Genomic DNA, 15,188 nt, shown 5'->3' with positions numbered 1-15,188 from the left:
TTTCATGACAACAAATTATGCTACCTCAAGTGGCCACCTCACACTGCCTAACAATAGAACCGGCCCTGATACCCACCATAGCCAGACACTACATGTTTTCCCTAACAACTTTACTATTGATTCTGTGGTAGGAGTTATTGTGGAAAAGGGAGGTGAACAACAACTAATGAGCCCAAACTGCATGTATGCCCTAAACAGAGCACTGCAGCCCAACATTACACAGCACAATACAAGGAAGTAAGGATAAGAGGGGATGTGTTAAATGAAAGTTTTACAAAGATGTAGGTTTTGAAGAAGCAACTGAGTTGGCTAAGTGTCCAAAAGACCTTGGGGCAATAAAGGGTGAAAAATTAAGGTCTCATGCAGGTAGATCACAAAGATAAGAGACAAAAGATAAGGTAGGAACAAGTCAGAAGATGAAGGGAATTCAAAGAAAAGAAAGTTTCTATTGGATGCTTAGCCAAAAGCTACATTGTCACTGAAGACAGTAGGGTTGCAGTTTAAAGTGGTTGAAGGAACTGCAATGGCGAACAAAGACATCTGGACTACTGTGACCTCTGGCAATGAAAGAAATTGTACCATTTCTCCTGAGGGAACAAGATTGCAAGATTCTGTATCCTAAGAGCTACCGAGATTAATTATTGTTAAACAGAGTACTGAATCAGCAGGCCAGTCTGTGGACAAAGGCTACTCTCAGAACCGACTACGGCAGGGGTTCTCCAGGAAGCAGCAAGCTCTAATTGTTCCACTGTGGAAACGTATAGTGAAATGACAGCATTTTAAGGGGGGAAATGTGAAAAAATAAGCTCTTTAAGAGCAATTGTTCACAACTTTAATGTCTCTTTCTTTTATCTACAGCATCTCAGATAAGAACTTATCTGGCCTATAAATGGTCTTTAAATCTGAAATACTTCACATTAAACATATTGCCAAGTACTTGTAGATGAAATAAATATAAAACTATGAAAACTTGAAAAGACTTCTTTATTGCTTTTTAAAGGTCCTTTTCACAGCATGCATGACTGGTAGCTTGCCCACAAATCTAGCACTGTGTGCCGATGGAAAGGGGTGGGATGGGAGTAACAAAATAAATCAGCACAAACAAAGCTTTAATTACCATAGTTATTTACCAAGTAATGTCTTTCACATTTTGCTTAACAGGTGTCTTGTTCAAAATTTCCTTCGTAATTATCTACTTGCTGGAAGACTGCACTAAATGTCAAAATATCTCTACAGACTCATAAAATGTAGCCTGTGTGAGCAACATCTTTATATATAACAGATTAAAACCTGCATGGCAACCTTCCAGCAATTTGCTGTGCACCAGATGTATCAAAACATGTTCACAAACATTTTTAAATGGTCAGAGAAAGAAAGTGTGCCTACTGAATATTCACAAGTGTTTACTGCACGCTAGCTTTCTTGTACTGGTGTGGTCCAAGGAGGTCACTGATTAAATAAAAGAATAGATACAGCAGTGAAAAATGAAACAGTTTGGCAAAAAATTATAAAATTAGGAAAAAGATATAAGTAAGGAAATGTAAACTGAGTGAGGAAATGTCTACTCAGTTTACCAAGAGACCACTAGTTCTTTCTCTTTTTTTCAAAACTGTCTTCACATTATTTCTGTTGCTCATTCATATGCTGAATTAACTTTATGAGAACTTGTGAGCCAGGACCATTCTCAGCTGCTCCCATGCACAAAACTAGCCATAGGCCTGTATAACATCAGGTTAAAGGTATTGGTTTTTACACTTTCGACTTTTAAAAAAGCCCTCAAGGGCTGTCAGGTTTCAGGTTACAGGTTGAAAGCCCATGGAATTGGTGTATCTCTCTGAGACAAATCTTAGGACAAGAAGCAACAAAAAAAGGTGAACACTTGGGGTCTTTTTCATACAAGGTGACTGAAAACCTAGGCACCCATCTGCACTTATTTCCAGCTGGTGCTAAGACTCTCCAGCTCTTGGATTTAGGAGATAACTATACATGGATTTTAAACTGAAATTCCCTAGAAAAAAGTGGCTTTGGCAATACTTATTGCATGACAGTGTTTACAACCTCTAGCTGCTGCATTCCACAACCACAATTAGGTGTCCCTTTTCAGTAATGGGGGAAACATGGGGAGCTGTCAACGTTGTTGCCAGGGCAGTCATGTTACTGTCCCTTCCTCTCTCTCCCCCTAGCTATTCCCAAGAATCCCATTCATTCATTCATTCATTCATTCATTTATAGTATTTATACCCCACTCTTCAGCCATCAGAGTGGCTTACATTTTTAAAAAAATTAGACAGTTCCCTGCCCTCAGGCTTACAATCTAAAAAGACAAGACACAAAAGGAGAAGGGAATAGCAGTGGGGAAGGGGGAAAGTCCAGCAGATCTTCTCACCTTCTGATGCCTGGACCATGGCAGATGGACTGGAGGGAAGGCCCTTCTTCTTACTCAGATTCGGCCCAATGGAGTTGGCCAATTATCTCCCCCCCCCCCCCCCGCCATTCCTTTCTTTCTTTTTAAAATTTTGTTTACTGGCCACTGTAGCAGAGCTCCAGAATTGCATGGGTTAAAAATTTTAAATTAAATTAAAGAATATCAAAATGAGACACAAGGAAGGGAGGGAGAATTAAAGGGGACTCATAAAGCGAAAGCAATGGCAGAAATTGCACCATTCCGAAGATGTGCAATATTGGGGCTCTGAATGCAGTATGTTTCTTTTTTTCTTTTCTTTTTCCTGTCACAATTGCTGCAAGAATGGGGCTTGTGCAGTACATCCCTCTGCACATGGGTTTTGGTCCTGATATAGCAAGGAGTGAAATGTTGCTAACCTGGCAACCCTATCATATCAGCTTCATATGAACACACACACACACACACACACACACACACACAATCATACTGAGGAACTCATACATGAAGAAGGTTCAAGAATATGATCTAGCTCTCATTCATTTACTCTTAGAACTGACAAAACATACTACATTGTATTATTGCACCATGTGAACTGAGCATGTACCTGAACTATATAAACCATTCAGAATGTAGAAAGTTACTTTTTCAAAAATACTTAGAGGCCTATGGCCTCCAAAAGAGTTGCAACTAACATGTGACAGGTGACATCCCTCTTCCACCATTTAGTAGTCAGCCTTCTGTATCCACAAATACTTTATCCACAGATTCAAGCATCCACAGGTTGAAAATTTTCATACATATTCCAAAAACCAAATCTTGTTTTTTCTATTTTATATAAGAGACGCCATTTTAATACATCATTGTATGTAATGGGACATGAGCATCCATGGATTTCGGTATCCATGGTGGGTCCTGGAACCAAATCCCAGTGGATACAAAGGTCTCAATGTACCCTGTAACTATAAAAGTTACACAACTGTTGCAGTTATACCACATTAATTAAATTAAACTATTACTTACTTTTTCACTGAAGAATATTTGATAAGCTATGTACTTAAAACACAGTTTGAAAACCCATTCCATAAAGTAAGGGGCAGTTATAACCCTGCATTACATGGTTCTCTTGGTACTTCTCAATATAAATTGTCATTAATGATTGCTTTGCTTTGCACTTTTCTTTTTCAAACTGCAAAGCATTGTTAACACTGCACTACATAGTTTGGAGATATTTTCAAGGAAAGAAGGTATATTAGCTAAGAGTTTTCAGCTTCATTTAATCTGACCATGATACATTAGCTAGAGAGATAATAGATTCATTCTCATCCTCCTTATGCTGCCCATTAGTAGTAACTGTCCAAGAACACCAGGGGATAGAAAAGGTCTTAATTCAAGCACACCAAAATTAATAAAACTGTCAGTTAGCAAAAGTAAAAGATAGTTTTGAAAAGAAAAATAAAGCTATTAAAAAGAGCAATTTTAGCAAAACAATCAACATTGGTAAGATCATTGTGGAATATTTAAAGAGTTTTAAACACAGGGGAAGGCTGTGATGTTTTGAATTCCTTTCTTCTCAAGCAAATGGTGGATGGCTCGAGGTACAAAAGAACAAAGAAACTAGTTCACAACAAAAACAAAGGAAGTGTTATTTATTTACAAGGCTTTACCTAACTGCAGCTGCTCTCTGTCAGTCAACTTCATTAAAAGTCTCTAACTCTTGACTGGGTCTAAGTACATCTTCAGCTAAATAAATGAGTATTAAAACAAACTAGATAGTTAAAAAAAGTCTTAAGCTAAACTCTACAATAGGGGGCCATCCTGTAGGTCTCATATCCAGATTCCTCCAAGTAATTAACAGGCTTTTGAGGATGTATCCACATTGCATAATTATAGCCATCTAATACCAATTTAATTGCCATGGATCCATTCCATAGATTCTGAGATTTGTAATTTGTTGAGGTACTTTGTATTCCCTGCTAGACGGCTCAAGTGCAATAGTTCAAGGGAGTGCACTAGAACTCTCTACCAGAGAATTATGTGTGTTGTGTGTGCCTTCAAGTCATTTCTGACTTATGGTGACACTAAGATGAACCTATCACAAGATTTTCTTGGCAAGTTTCTTCAGAGGAGCTTTGCCATTGCCATCCTCTGAGGCTGAGAGACTGTGACTTGCCCAGAGAATTCTACCACACTACAAACACTACATTCCATAGGATGGAGCCACAGCCATTAACAGTTGTATAGTCTTACCCCAAGTCAGACTACCATACAGAGATTTATTTTATCTTTAATTGCACACAGTCAAACCAGTTCCTGATGGATGACTTTCAACTGAACTACAATTGCATATAAATCATCCTATTCCCATGCATGCTGCAAATGAAAGGACCCTACAATACTGAGGTAATACTTCCTTTTGCTGGCCATTCTTATTTTTCTAGAAGGCTTGTTCTTCTAAATGTTTCAAAATTATAGTTATAATTGTGCTCAACACAGAGAGATACAAGCAGCAAAGTCACCCTATAGTTCAAGTGAGGAAGGAATACCTCACCCTGAAAGGTAACCCTCTTCTCCTCAAAGAATGGCCTGCTGGTGATTACCACATATGTAACTTACCAGATCCAAAATGGATCTATTTGCAAAAGCTGTTATTACATTAGCTTCAATCAACACATAAGGATTCAATCATCACATAAGGATTTAATGATAATGCATGTTTTTATTAATTTCATATGAATGGAAAAGAATTTGGTGATTGCCCAAGAGGTTTAGCTTCTATAGAATTGGGTGGCAGGTGTTGAAACTGGAAGAATTTCAGTGCAGAAATGGAAACAAGTAATAATAATAATAATAATAATAATAATAATAATAATAATAAATAGCTCTCTGTATGTTTTGGGAGAGAGTAGCAACTTCCATGAGATGTGGGTCACATGAGCAATGGTGAGAGGAATCGTAGGAGTTGCAATCCAACAACTTCAAGAGGGTCATATATTCCATAACCTGGCCCAAGTATATTTGCCTGACTAACACTGTGTGTTTATAAAATAAAATCCAAAATCCACAAGAGAGTGATACCTTTATTGGCCAGCCACAATGCACAAAACACATAATGTACGTTTTCAAAGCTCTACTGACTTCTTCATCAAACAAAAAATGTTTGATGTAGGAGGAAGAAAAAAAGTTATCGTGTTGGAGTCATATATTTTATATAGATGTTATGTAGATGATGTCTCTTCTTTAGTTCAGTTGGTTCGGAGGGATCTCACTGCAAAGGCCACATCTTTCTTGGCTATGTGGAGATCAAAACAAAGGACTGTAACATTTAAACCCCATTAGCAGTAGTAAAGTAACTCCTCTTGGGATCCAGTTTGTCTCTGTCTCTTGTGAAGCCACAGGCCTCTTGCCTGGCTCTGATGAAGAAGCCAATGGAGCTTCAAAATCTTGTATTAGTGTTTTTGTCCACATTGGATAGCCAATAAAGGTATCACTCTTCTGTGCGTTTAGGTTTTGTTTTATTTTGCTTTATGGACAGCATGACTACCCCTGAAATTGTTTGTTTATAGTTAACAATAGCTTAGGATGCTGCCACACTGTAGAAATAAAGCAGTTTGACACCACTTTAACTTCCATTATTATGGGCTGGAACAGACCAACATAAAAAGCTGGCTTCCAGCTGGCTTCGGGACATGGCATGCAGACGATGCATGCCCCCAAGATACCTGGAAGCCAGCTTGAAGCCACCCAGCCAGTTACATGGGGGCCAGCTACTGGGTGCTCCAGTTCTGTGCCATTTATATGCTGCATGCCGCCGGAGTACCTTGAAGCTGGCTTACCACCACAGCAACCAGCTTTTTTCCAGTGTAAAAAGGAGTGGCTGTTTGCCACTCCCTTTTTCAGCCAGTAAAAAGGCAAATTGGGACCATGGTGTGCGGTTGCGGTGGCTCCAATCCAACTTTGTCAGGGGTGGCTGCCCCTTTGGGGCAGTCTGCTTCACCACTAAGTACTATGGAATTCTTGGATTTGTAGTTTGGTGGGTCACCAGAGCTCTCTGACAGGGAAAAAGGGGAAACTAAATATCTCACAAAACTACAATTACAAAATTCCATAGCATTGAGCCATGGCAGTGAATGTGGTGTCAAACTACTTTATTCCTGCACTGTGGCAGTATTCTATTGAGCAGTACCATTCTTGTGGAATTGGGTTTGCTATTCCATATTCCCACACCTTCCATATTCCCTAACCCCTAGCTGCTCCTGGTGGTTAGAAAGATTTACATTTCATGCCACAGTTGTGGGGAAGACTTGCTCTGTGGAAATTAGGCATATATTCCATTATGTAAGTGAGAATGCCTTAAGTTTATACCATGGCATCTCTGCATCAAAGCCAATAACCACCAAAAACCACAAATATTCCCTGAAATTAATACTGGGAGAAATTGGGCACTGTGTTTTACACAAGACAGATTTTTTTATAAAAATAAATAAATCTGGATTGTCCCTTATAAATAAAAAGATTCAGTTTGTGAATTTCAAAGCCTTTGTTCCCCTAGTCTCTTTTATTGCATTTTTTAGCCAGGCATAACAGAAAGGAATTGTTCTTATTTCATTTTCACCATCTCTTAAACGTTACAATTTCCCCCGTCAGGGCAACATGAAAAATCGTTATAAGATTAGATGACAGATAATATGGTAGCTGTCATTGTCCTCTCTTTCTAACATGTGATGTAACATTCATTATTTCTTACTATTGTGGAAAACCTGCACTTTCCAAAAATTCTGACCAGTTTACTGTATTGGAAAGGATATGTTTTTTCCAATGAAGTTAGATTTTCTTATTTCTCTGAAGAACTTTGAGGTCAACTGGCTTATTGTTTCTATTCTTCATTTCCATTCTGGCTAATGAGGATGTTGTTAATTTTCTAAACATTGATATAAACCAGCTGCTAATTTATTTCCAGGATAGTGCTTCTTGAGTAAAACTGTCCAGTCTGAAAAGGTAGACCTAAACGGAAGCAACTAAGAGCTTTCTTGAAGGAGTGGACATGCTGCTTGCAGACACAACATTAGTGGAATTTTAAAGAAGCCTTTTCATTAAATAGTGAACTATTCCAAGGTGCATGCTGACAATATAATTTACAAAAGCAAAGGAAGTAGAAATAAACCCAGGAAATAAATTGGAGCGGAGACAGTTTCAACAAGACCTTGGCATGTTTCACTTAAAAGGAGCTAGTTACATTTCTCGTTACTGTAATCACCTAACAGGTCATTCGTTGCTTGTTACAGCAGTGCAACAGAGTTACTCATTACTAACAAGTTACTGTTAGTATTGTGCTCTCAAATAATACAGAAACTGCATGAAGATACTCTCTGCTTTACCCAAGCAGACAAATGAGAAATTCCGAGAAAAATGAAAAATACAAGCAATCTTCCCAAAGCAGTCTTTCCCTAGCACTTTCTTCCCATCTAGACTACAGTTCCTTCACACAAGAAACTGGAGACGAATTTCCATCTTTTAAAATACACAGCCAGTGCAGCAAGGCAGCATTCTCTCTACCCTTCTCCCATGCTTTCATACTGACAGACTCTCTCTCTTTATGGTGGCAGCAGCTTTCTCTCATAAGGGCAAAACAGAAGGCAGAAAAGGTGGGATAGTTTTAATTGTACATTTAAAAACAAATTCTAACTAGAGTCTCCTGAGGAGGACATGTTTTTGCCACCTCTCATTGCTGTCTTTATCCTTGTTTGCTCCTTACTAGATAGTGACGCTCAGATGCTAAGTAGCACCCCATGCATCTGAGGGAGAACACTCAAGTCTATGAAAGCTCATTCTCCCAGCTTCTTTCTTTTAGTTAGGAGTTTAGCGCACAGCTAAAAAAAGCGACTTGCCACTGCTGAATTCAATTCTAATTTGGAATGCATCCTAATATTATCATAGGCATTTTGCCACTGATGCCACCGGCCAGGTGGAGCCTGGATAATGTCTGGCTAGAATCTGAGCTCAGCCTGCCTCTTTTTCAAAACCAAGAAGCTCCCAGCTTTGCAAATCAGCCGACTGAGATCAGATTCTAGTCAGACGTTACCTGGGCTGCACCTGGCCGGTGGCATCAGCAGCAAAATGTGTCTGATAATATCAGGATACATCCCAAAGTAGTATTGAATTCAGAAGTGGTAAGTCACTTTTTTTAGCTGTGCACTAAACTCCTTAGTCTCAAAGGGGCTGCAAGATCCCTTTGCACACTGATTTTCCAAACTAACATGGCTATGTTCTTGAATTCTACCCCACAAAGAGTTAGTAAGAGCATCCATCCATCTGGCCTTCCACCTACCCCTTCATTTGTTCAGACTGAGTCAAAACACCATGCCCTCCAACATTACGTAGACCAAAAAAGGACAAATGTGGCCAAGCAACATCAGAGTGTGGGAATAATGGCAAAAGTTATTAATGAGGGAGAACAGACATGGTAGGAGAGGATGCAGCAGTTTGCTTTTTGCTTTAGCTTTCCAGGAAGGGCAAGATTGCTCTTCTCTCCCCACTGCTGAGTTGAGGGTAAAACTATTTTTGCATTTTGAAATCACTTTGCAGCAACTTAAGTAAGCTTAGAGCAAAGTGGGAAAACTGAAGGAGGAGAGAAAAACTGGGACATTTTAAAATGACCTGAAAAAGTAGGATGGAAGAAGATTAAACTGGGACTGCCCCAGCCAAACTGGAATAGTTGTGGAGTATGTACTCAGTAAGGAGTAGCAGGAGACCCCCATTAATGTTCTGTTAAGAAATTATTAATTATAGGGCTGCCCATTATTATAAGATGTCACTATTTACCAAATTAATTTATTTAAAATTCACCCCTAATTCTGGTTACATCTCTGTATATGTTGACCATAATTTAGAGAATGTGCGTCTTCTTGAAATCAAAGAAATGTAATGTCATTATCAGAAACTGTGGGACTAATGGACAATTTTCAGGCTTGAACTGATACTTTGCCAGCAGAATTATAGTCTTTACTGCCACTGGTTTAGCTCTGGCGTTTTTTATAATTATTATTCAACTGGGATTTCAAAGTGATTAATCTCCTTGTAATTAAGATCATAGAATATAGTACCACTGGAGAAAGGTTAACATTCAGAAATTTTGTTTCACTTCATTTTTAGCAAGAATTTGCCAAAACCCACCAGTTTCTTCATATTTGATTGGAAAGGACTTTGGATGTTAAAAATACAAATGTCAAATGCTTTCTGTTTCAAAATATGGAACAATTCATCCATCCAGGCCTAGAGGTTGAAGGGCGTAACTCTTAAAAGTCTGGTCTGGGATTCTGCCATGTTGCCAGTTTTTCTTTTCTCATAAAAATCTCCTAGTATTTCATATTTCTTCATCCAACTTGTAAAATATGAGTACCATCCTCTCCATGCTAGGAACAGTTGTATATTTTCAATTTGATTGGTACAAACCAAAGGGGAGGTATTTTTCCCCAGTTCACAGGGGTGTGGAAAATCCTAGTATTTAAAAATTTCTTCATAGTCAAGAGAGAGTACTTGAAGTTTTAAAACATTGGTTGCAGGATCAAGAGGGAAACTGAGGCGCGGTACAGACTGGAGGCTCTGTGCCACCCGTTTTTTTTCTCTTCTCAGTGCTGCAGCAGCCACACCACACAGTACCGACGCGCTGCCCAAAAGAAGCCACTCTAAGCAGCTTATTTTTTTGTGGCACCGTAAAGGGGAAAGGCCTCCATCATGACATCACATCCTGGAAGTGACGTCTGGATGCTGCGTGGCAGCAATGGCATCATGGCAGCCGCCGTGTGGACAGGAGGCAGCCATAATGATGGAGTCCATATGGACTAGAGTTCCAGAGTGTGCAGTTGGTGCACACTCCGGAACCCTAGAATCGGCAAAGACGCCGCTCCCTGCCAGTCTATACCAGGCCTGATGGATCTTCATAGGTCTAATTAGCATGAGGAAAGCAGTAAAATATATGTTTCAGGGCAGCGTGAAAGACCTTTCTTGTAGTGAGGGCTGTATTTCCTCAGGCATAGTCTGTTTGAGTGTGTAAGGTCACCATTACCCTCTCTCTTCTCCCTACACCTCTTCAGTCTCACTTTCTCAAATTCTACCTGAACCATCCCAGGGCCAACACTGCATGACTAACAGCTTCCCTGGAGTGTAGTACACTCTTGCTCTAGGTAACACTCCAATATTTATATAAGGCAGAACCAAACAAAGGAAACAGAACTGGCCATTTCCCATTCCAACAGAGATGAGAACAACACAAAGAAGTTGTTAACATGAGGGTTTACTTCTGCCTGCTATTCCCAGTCACCCCTATGTCCTTGGACTGCCAGGCTAACACATAAATTATCTAGCAGGGCCTACTGAACACAAAATAACCCTTCTTATGTCTTTGGACATCTGTTAACATTTGGTCATGATGCTGATAAGAATTCTAGAACCTGGTGGGAGGGGGGCTACAGCCAAGGAATATGGGGGATTTTCATTCTTCCCAATGACTATTTTGCATGTATCCAGGCACTTCTTACCCCATGAAAGATTTCCCTTATGCTGGAGAGCAACAGATAAGACTGCACTTTAACATGTTTTCTAAAATATAAATAGCAATTTTCCAGGTCTGGGAGACATTACTTTTACAAATTCTCTTAGAACAGTGCCAGTAAGTTTGAAATTAATGTAACATGGTCTTTTCACACCATTTAATGGCTTTTATTATAAGAAGCACTTGTTATTTTATGCAGCAACACAATTAAAGAAGGTCTGTACTTCACTCCTTTTCAGAAAACAACGTTAAGAGGTGCTTAATGTTTCAGATATGCTTAATCATGAAAAAAAAAAAAGTCAAGAGAAAAATTCCTTAGGGTATGAAAAGAGTCATATTCTTTCCTGGTCCCATAATGGAAATCTGAATGACTTTTCTTTTGTTATCTGCAAAGGCAGTCTATATCTAGAATAAAATAAAATATAATTCATATTGCCAGTCTAAAAGATACAGTTCTAGCAATGTTAAATGCTACTGCGAACAGCTTGAACTAAAAAAAAAAAATCTTCTCTGCAGTAAACATAGACTTGCCACTGGGATGCTACACTCATTGAAATTATTATGTTTAGCACAGCAGCAAGATGCCATGGGGAAGACACTATTTTCAACCATAGTATGGATTCAGGAGTCCTGAAAAAGTGCATTTCCCAGAGTTCTTTGCTCCTGGAATATTACTGTTGCCAAAAAGAGGAGCAGATGCAGATATCTCCAGAGGAAGTAAGGAATGAAGGAAGATCTTTTTTCTACTGCAGAAGGTTCAGGAAATGAAAAGGGCAGTGAGACAATATGGGGGATGTGTTCCTCCCACAGTTATTGAACCCACTTGATTTTTGTGCAGGGGGGCATACGAATGTTCAAAAATACTTGAAGATTATCTCTGATCCTCAAATTTCATGAGGAGAGACTAAAAAAAATAGTGAAAGCTGAGACTAGCAAGGGACAATTGCTCCCCACTGCTGAAATTCAGTGAGGTCTTACTAATACTACCTGAAAGACTAAGATCATTTATTAAAACATATGTAATACTCAGATTTCTCAGACTATTTGATAGGAGACATAGAATACATTCCTATGAAAAAGGGCTGTTATGTGCTATGAATGTAATTTGAATATATTTGCAGTGAATGTAATCACCAGGTGAGCTGGTTCTGTGCAACATACTATCAGTGATGGGGAAAATTTTCTCATATTTCTGATCTAATAGGGGAAAAGTCTCCATAACAGGCATCACTCACTCAGATGCCTCTGGCTGCAGTCTCCTCAGAGAGAAGATTTTGAAGAATGAACTGAAACAATTTACTAAAATCAATATCCAGGGCATGACTGAAAAAGCATTGGGTCACCACTCAGTTAACTTCAAAAGCAGGACTCATAGGCTAGCTTCTAAAGGTGATCATAGGGGTATATACAGACTTTGCAAAAGTTACTTTTTGGACTACAGGTCCACAATCCCCCAGCTGGCATAGTCACTTATTCATTAAGCAAAAAGAGACCCTTGTAACTCTTGCCTTTAGTTGATCTGGGGACTAAGCTGATGAGTACAAAAAGCATGGAGCAAGGTCAGTGACAGTTTAAAGCATTTTGTTGTCTGGAGCAAAGCCCAAATAACATGGTTTCCCCACTACACACAAGAATCAATGATGAGCCATTGAGACAGTGCCTTTATCTATTAATGCTACCATATAAAATAGGTCAGTTCAACTTGCTCTAATACAAACCTTTGAGCAAGGCCATCTGGACTCATAGTCTAAGGCTTAGATTCTAAACCTTAGGCCATGCTTCCAGGAACACACCAAGGAAGGGGTAAAACAAGGAAGGGGAATATACTACAGTGGTACCTCGGGATACGAAATACCCAGGTTACGAAATTTTCGGGATACGAAAAAATCCCATAGGAAAACATTGTTCCGGGTTACGAATGTTTTTTCGGGTTACGAAAAAACTTTTGGTGCTTTTTTCGGCTTTTTCGCACGGAATCGCGGCTTTTCCCCATTAGCGCCTATGGCAATTCGGCTTACGAAGGCTTTTCGGGTTACGAACGGTGCCACGGAACGAATTAATTTCGTAACCCGAGGCACCACTGTAGTCTCATTCTTTCTATCACCATTTCCATCACTGTTTATTTATTTATTCTGTCATTCATTGACTGTAATACTTATATCCCTCCCTCCCTCTGAAGATTTCAGGACAGCATACAGTCCAATCAATTTAAACAAGGTAAACAATTATAGAAAACCAGTGTGGTATAATGGTTTGAGCAGTGGACTACAACTCTGGAGACCAGGGTTTTATTTCTCTCTCAGCTAGGGAATGCAACTGGATGACCTTAGGCAAGTAATACACTCTCAACCCCAGAAAATCCTGTGATAGGTTTGCCTTGGAATTGCTATAAGTCAGAAATGACTTGAAGGCACACAACAATAACAAAACAATTACAGTGCGCCCGCGCCATACGCTCAAGCTGCGGTGCATGTGTGGGGCGGAAGGGGTGGCGCGTCCCATTCAATTGAATGGGTGCGCGTGCCCGTTGCGCCCTGCGCGTGCCTGCGCCGCCGCGCCGCCGCGCACGAGCCCCATTGTTTCCAATGGGGCTCGAGCATAGGCGGAATTTGCCTTACGCGGAGGGATCCCCCGCGTAAGGCGAGGACGCACTGTATAATGATTTGAAATGGCTAAGAAACATATTAAACAGTTGGCAAATTAAAAGAAGACAGATTAAAGACCAGTTAAAATACTTTAAAACAATTCAAAACTGTACATAAGTATAGATCTGTATAATACCAGTTATGCCCCAAAGGCTTTTGTAAATAATTGTGTTTTCACTTGGCACTGGAATGACAGCAACAGAGGCACTAAACAGGTTTCTAAGGGGAAAGATGTTAAAAATTATACAAGAGATTAAAGGTGAGAATAGAGTTTAGCACACAGCTAAATAATCCAGTTTACCTTGCCCAATTTGTATCCTCTTCCAGGAGGCAGCCAGATATTATCATATGCACTGATGCTGCCTCCTGCCTAAAACCCACCTAAATCCCGGCTAGAATATGAGCTCAGACAGCTGATTTGCAAAGCCAAGAAGCTCCCGGCTTTGCAAATCAGCCAGCTGAGCATGGCTGGGAGCTGGGTTTTAGGTGGGCGGCAGCATCGGTGGCAAAATGTGTTTGATAATATCCAGCTGCATCCTGGAAGAGGATTCAAACTGGCCAAGGTAAACCAGATTATTTAGCTGTGCACTAAACTCCATGTTATAGTCACAAGCCTACATTTTGTATTACTGTGGACAGTTAAGATTATACTGAGGGATCTCAATGCAGGTAGAGGCCTCTCCTTTTCTTTGCCACTAGAGACAAAGGGCAATAAAAGACAATTTCAACTCCATTTGCTGTCCCTGTCCTGTACAACGTTAACTGGCCCTTTCTTGGGCAGATAACATTGGGTTTCATAAGGGATAGCTGGATCTCAAAGGAAATTAGTTTGTGGGAATTTTAGTCATTGCATGGTCAGTAAAGAAATCCTTTCTCCACAACATCCAACAAAGTGGGTTATAGTTACAGAAACTAGACTTAAACTATCATAATTGGCTAAGAGGATTGTTGTCGTTGTTGCCTTCAAGTCATTTCCAACCTATGGCGACCCTAAGTTGGAAATGGCTTGAAGGCACATAACAATGGGATTTTTGGCAAGATTTGTTCAGAGGGTGTTTGCCATTTCCTTCGCTGAGGCTGAGAGAGTGTGACTTCCTCATATGCTGGTCAATATACGGAGAAAAAACATGCATGATTTTCACCCATTTATTATACTAAAAGGCAATGGGTATATTATCCAGTGTAGCAATACAAATAGATCTCTCTGTCAAGAAAGGGGGTGGTGGCTTTTGAGTGAAGAAGTTGCTAACAGCAGCATCAAGATGTTTATCCTCTTCCACTGCAGATTTCTTCAACACTGACAATCTTTCCCAGGCCTCCACAGCAGATTTGCAAGTTGTTTTAGGTGTTTGTGGAACTGCAGGGACAAGGGGGGATCTGAGCTATTTTACATGTGCTCACAGAATATGCTTCCATGTGTGCCATGGCAGCATTGGATACAGTGGTGTAGCTATGGGGGTGGGGCAAAATGAGGGCATTGCCTCTCCCAAATAAGAATTATGACTCTCAATTAATTTTTTACCATCCCCAAACTTAGAAATACAATTTAGAAATCCCAGAAAAGAGGGGAAGCAGGCAAAATGACCAAGGG

This window comes from Sceloporus undulatus, chromosome 5 (genome assembly GCF_019175285.1).
Source record: "Sceloporus undulatus isolate JIND9_A2432 ecotype Alabama chromosome 5, SceUnd_v1.1, whole genome shotgun sequence".
Taxonomy (NCBI): Eukaryota; Metazoa; Chordata; class Lepidosauria; order Squamata; family Phrynosomatidae; genus Sceloporus; species Sceloporus undulatus.
Note: the sequence above shows the minus strand (reverse complement) of the source record.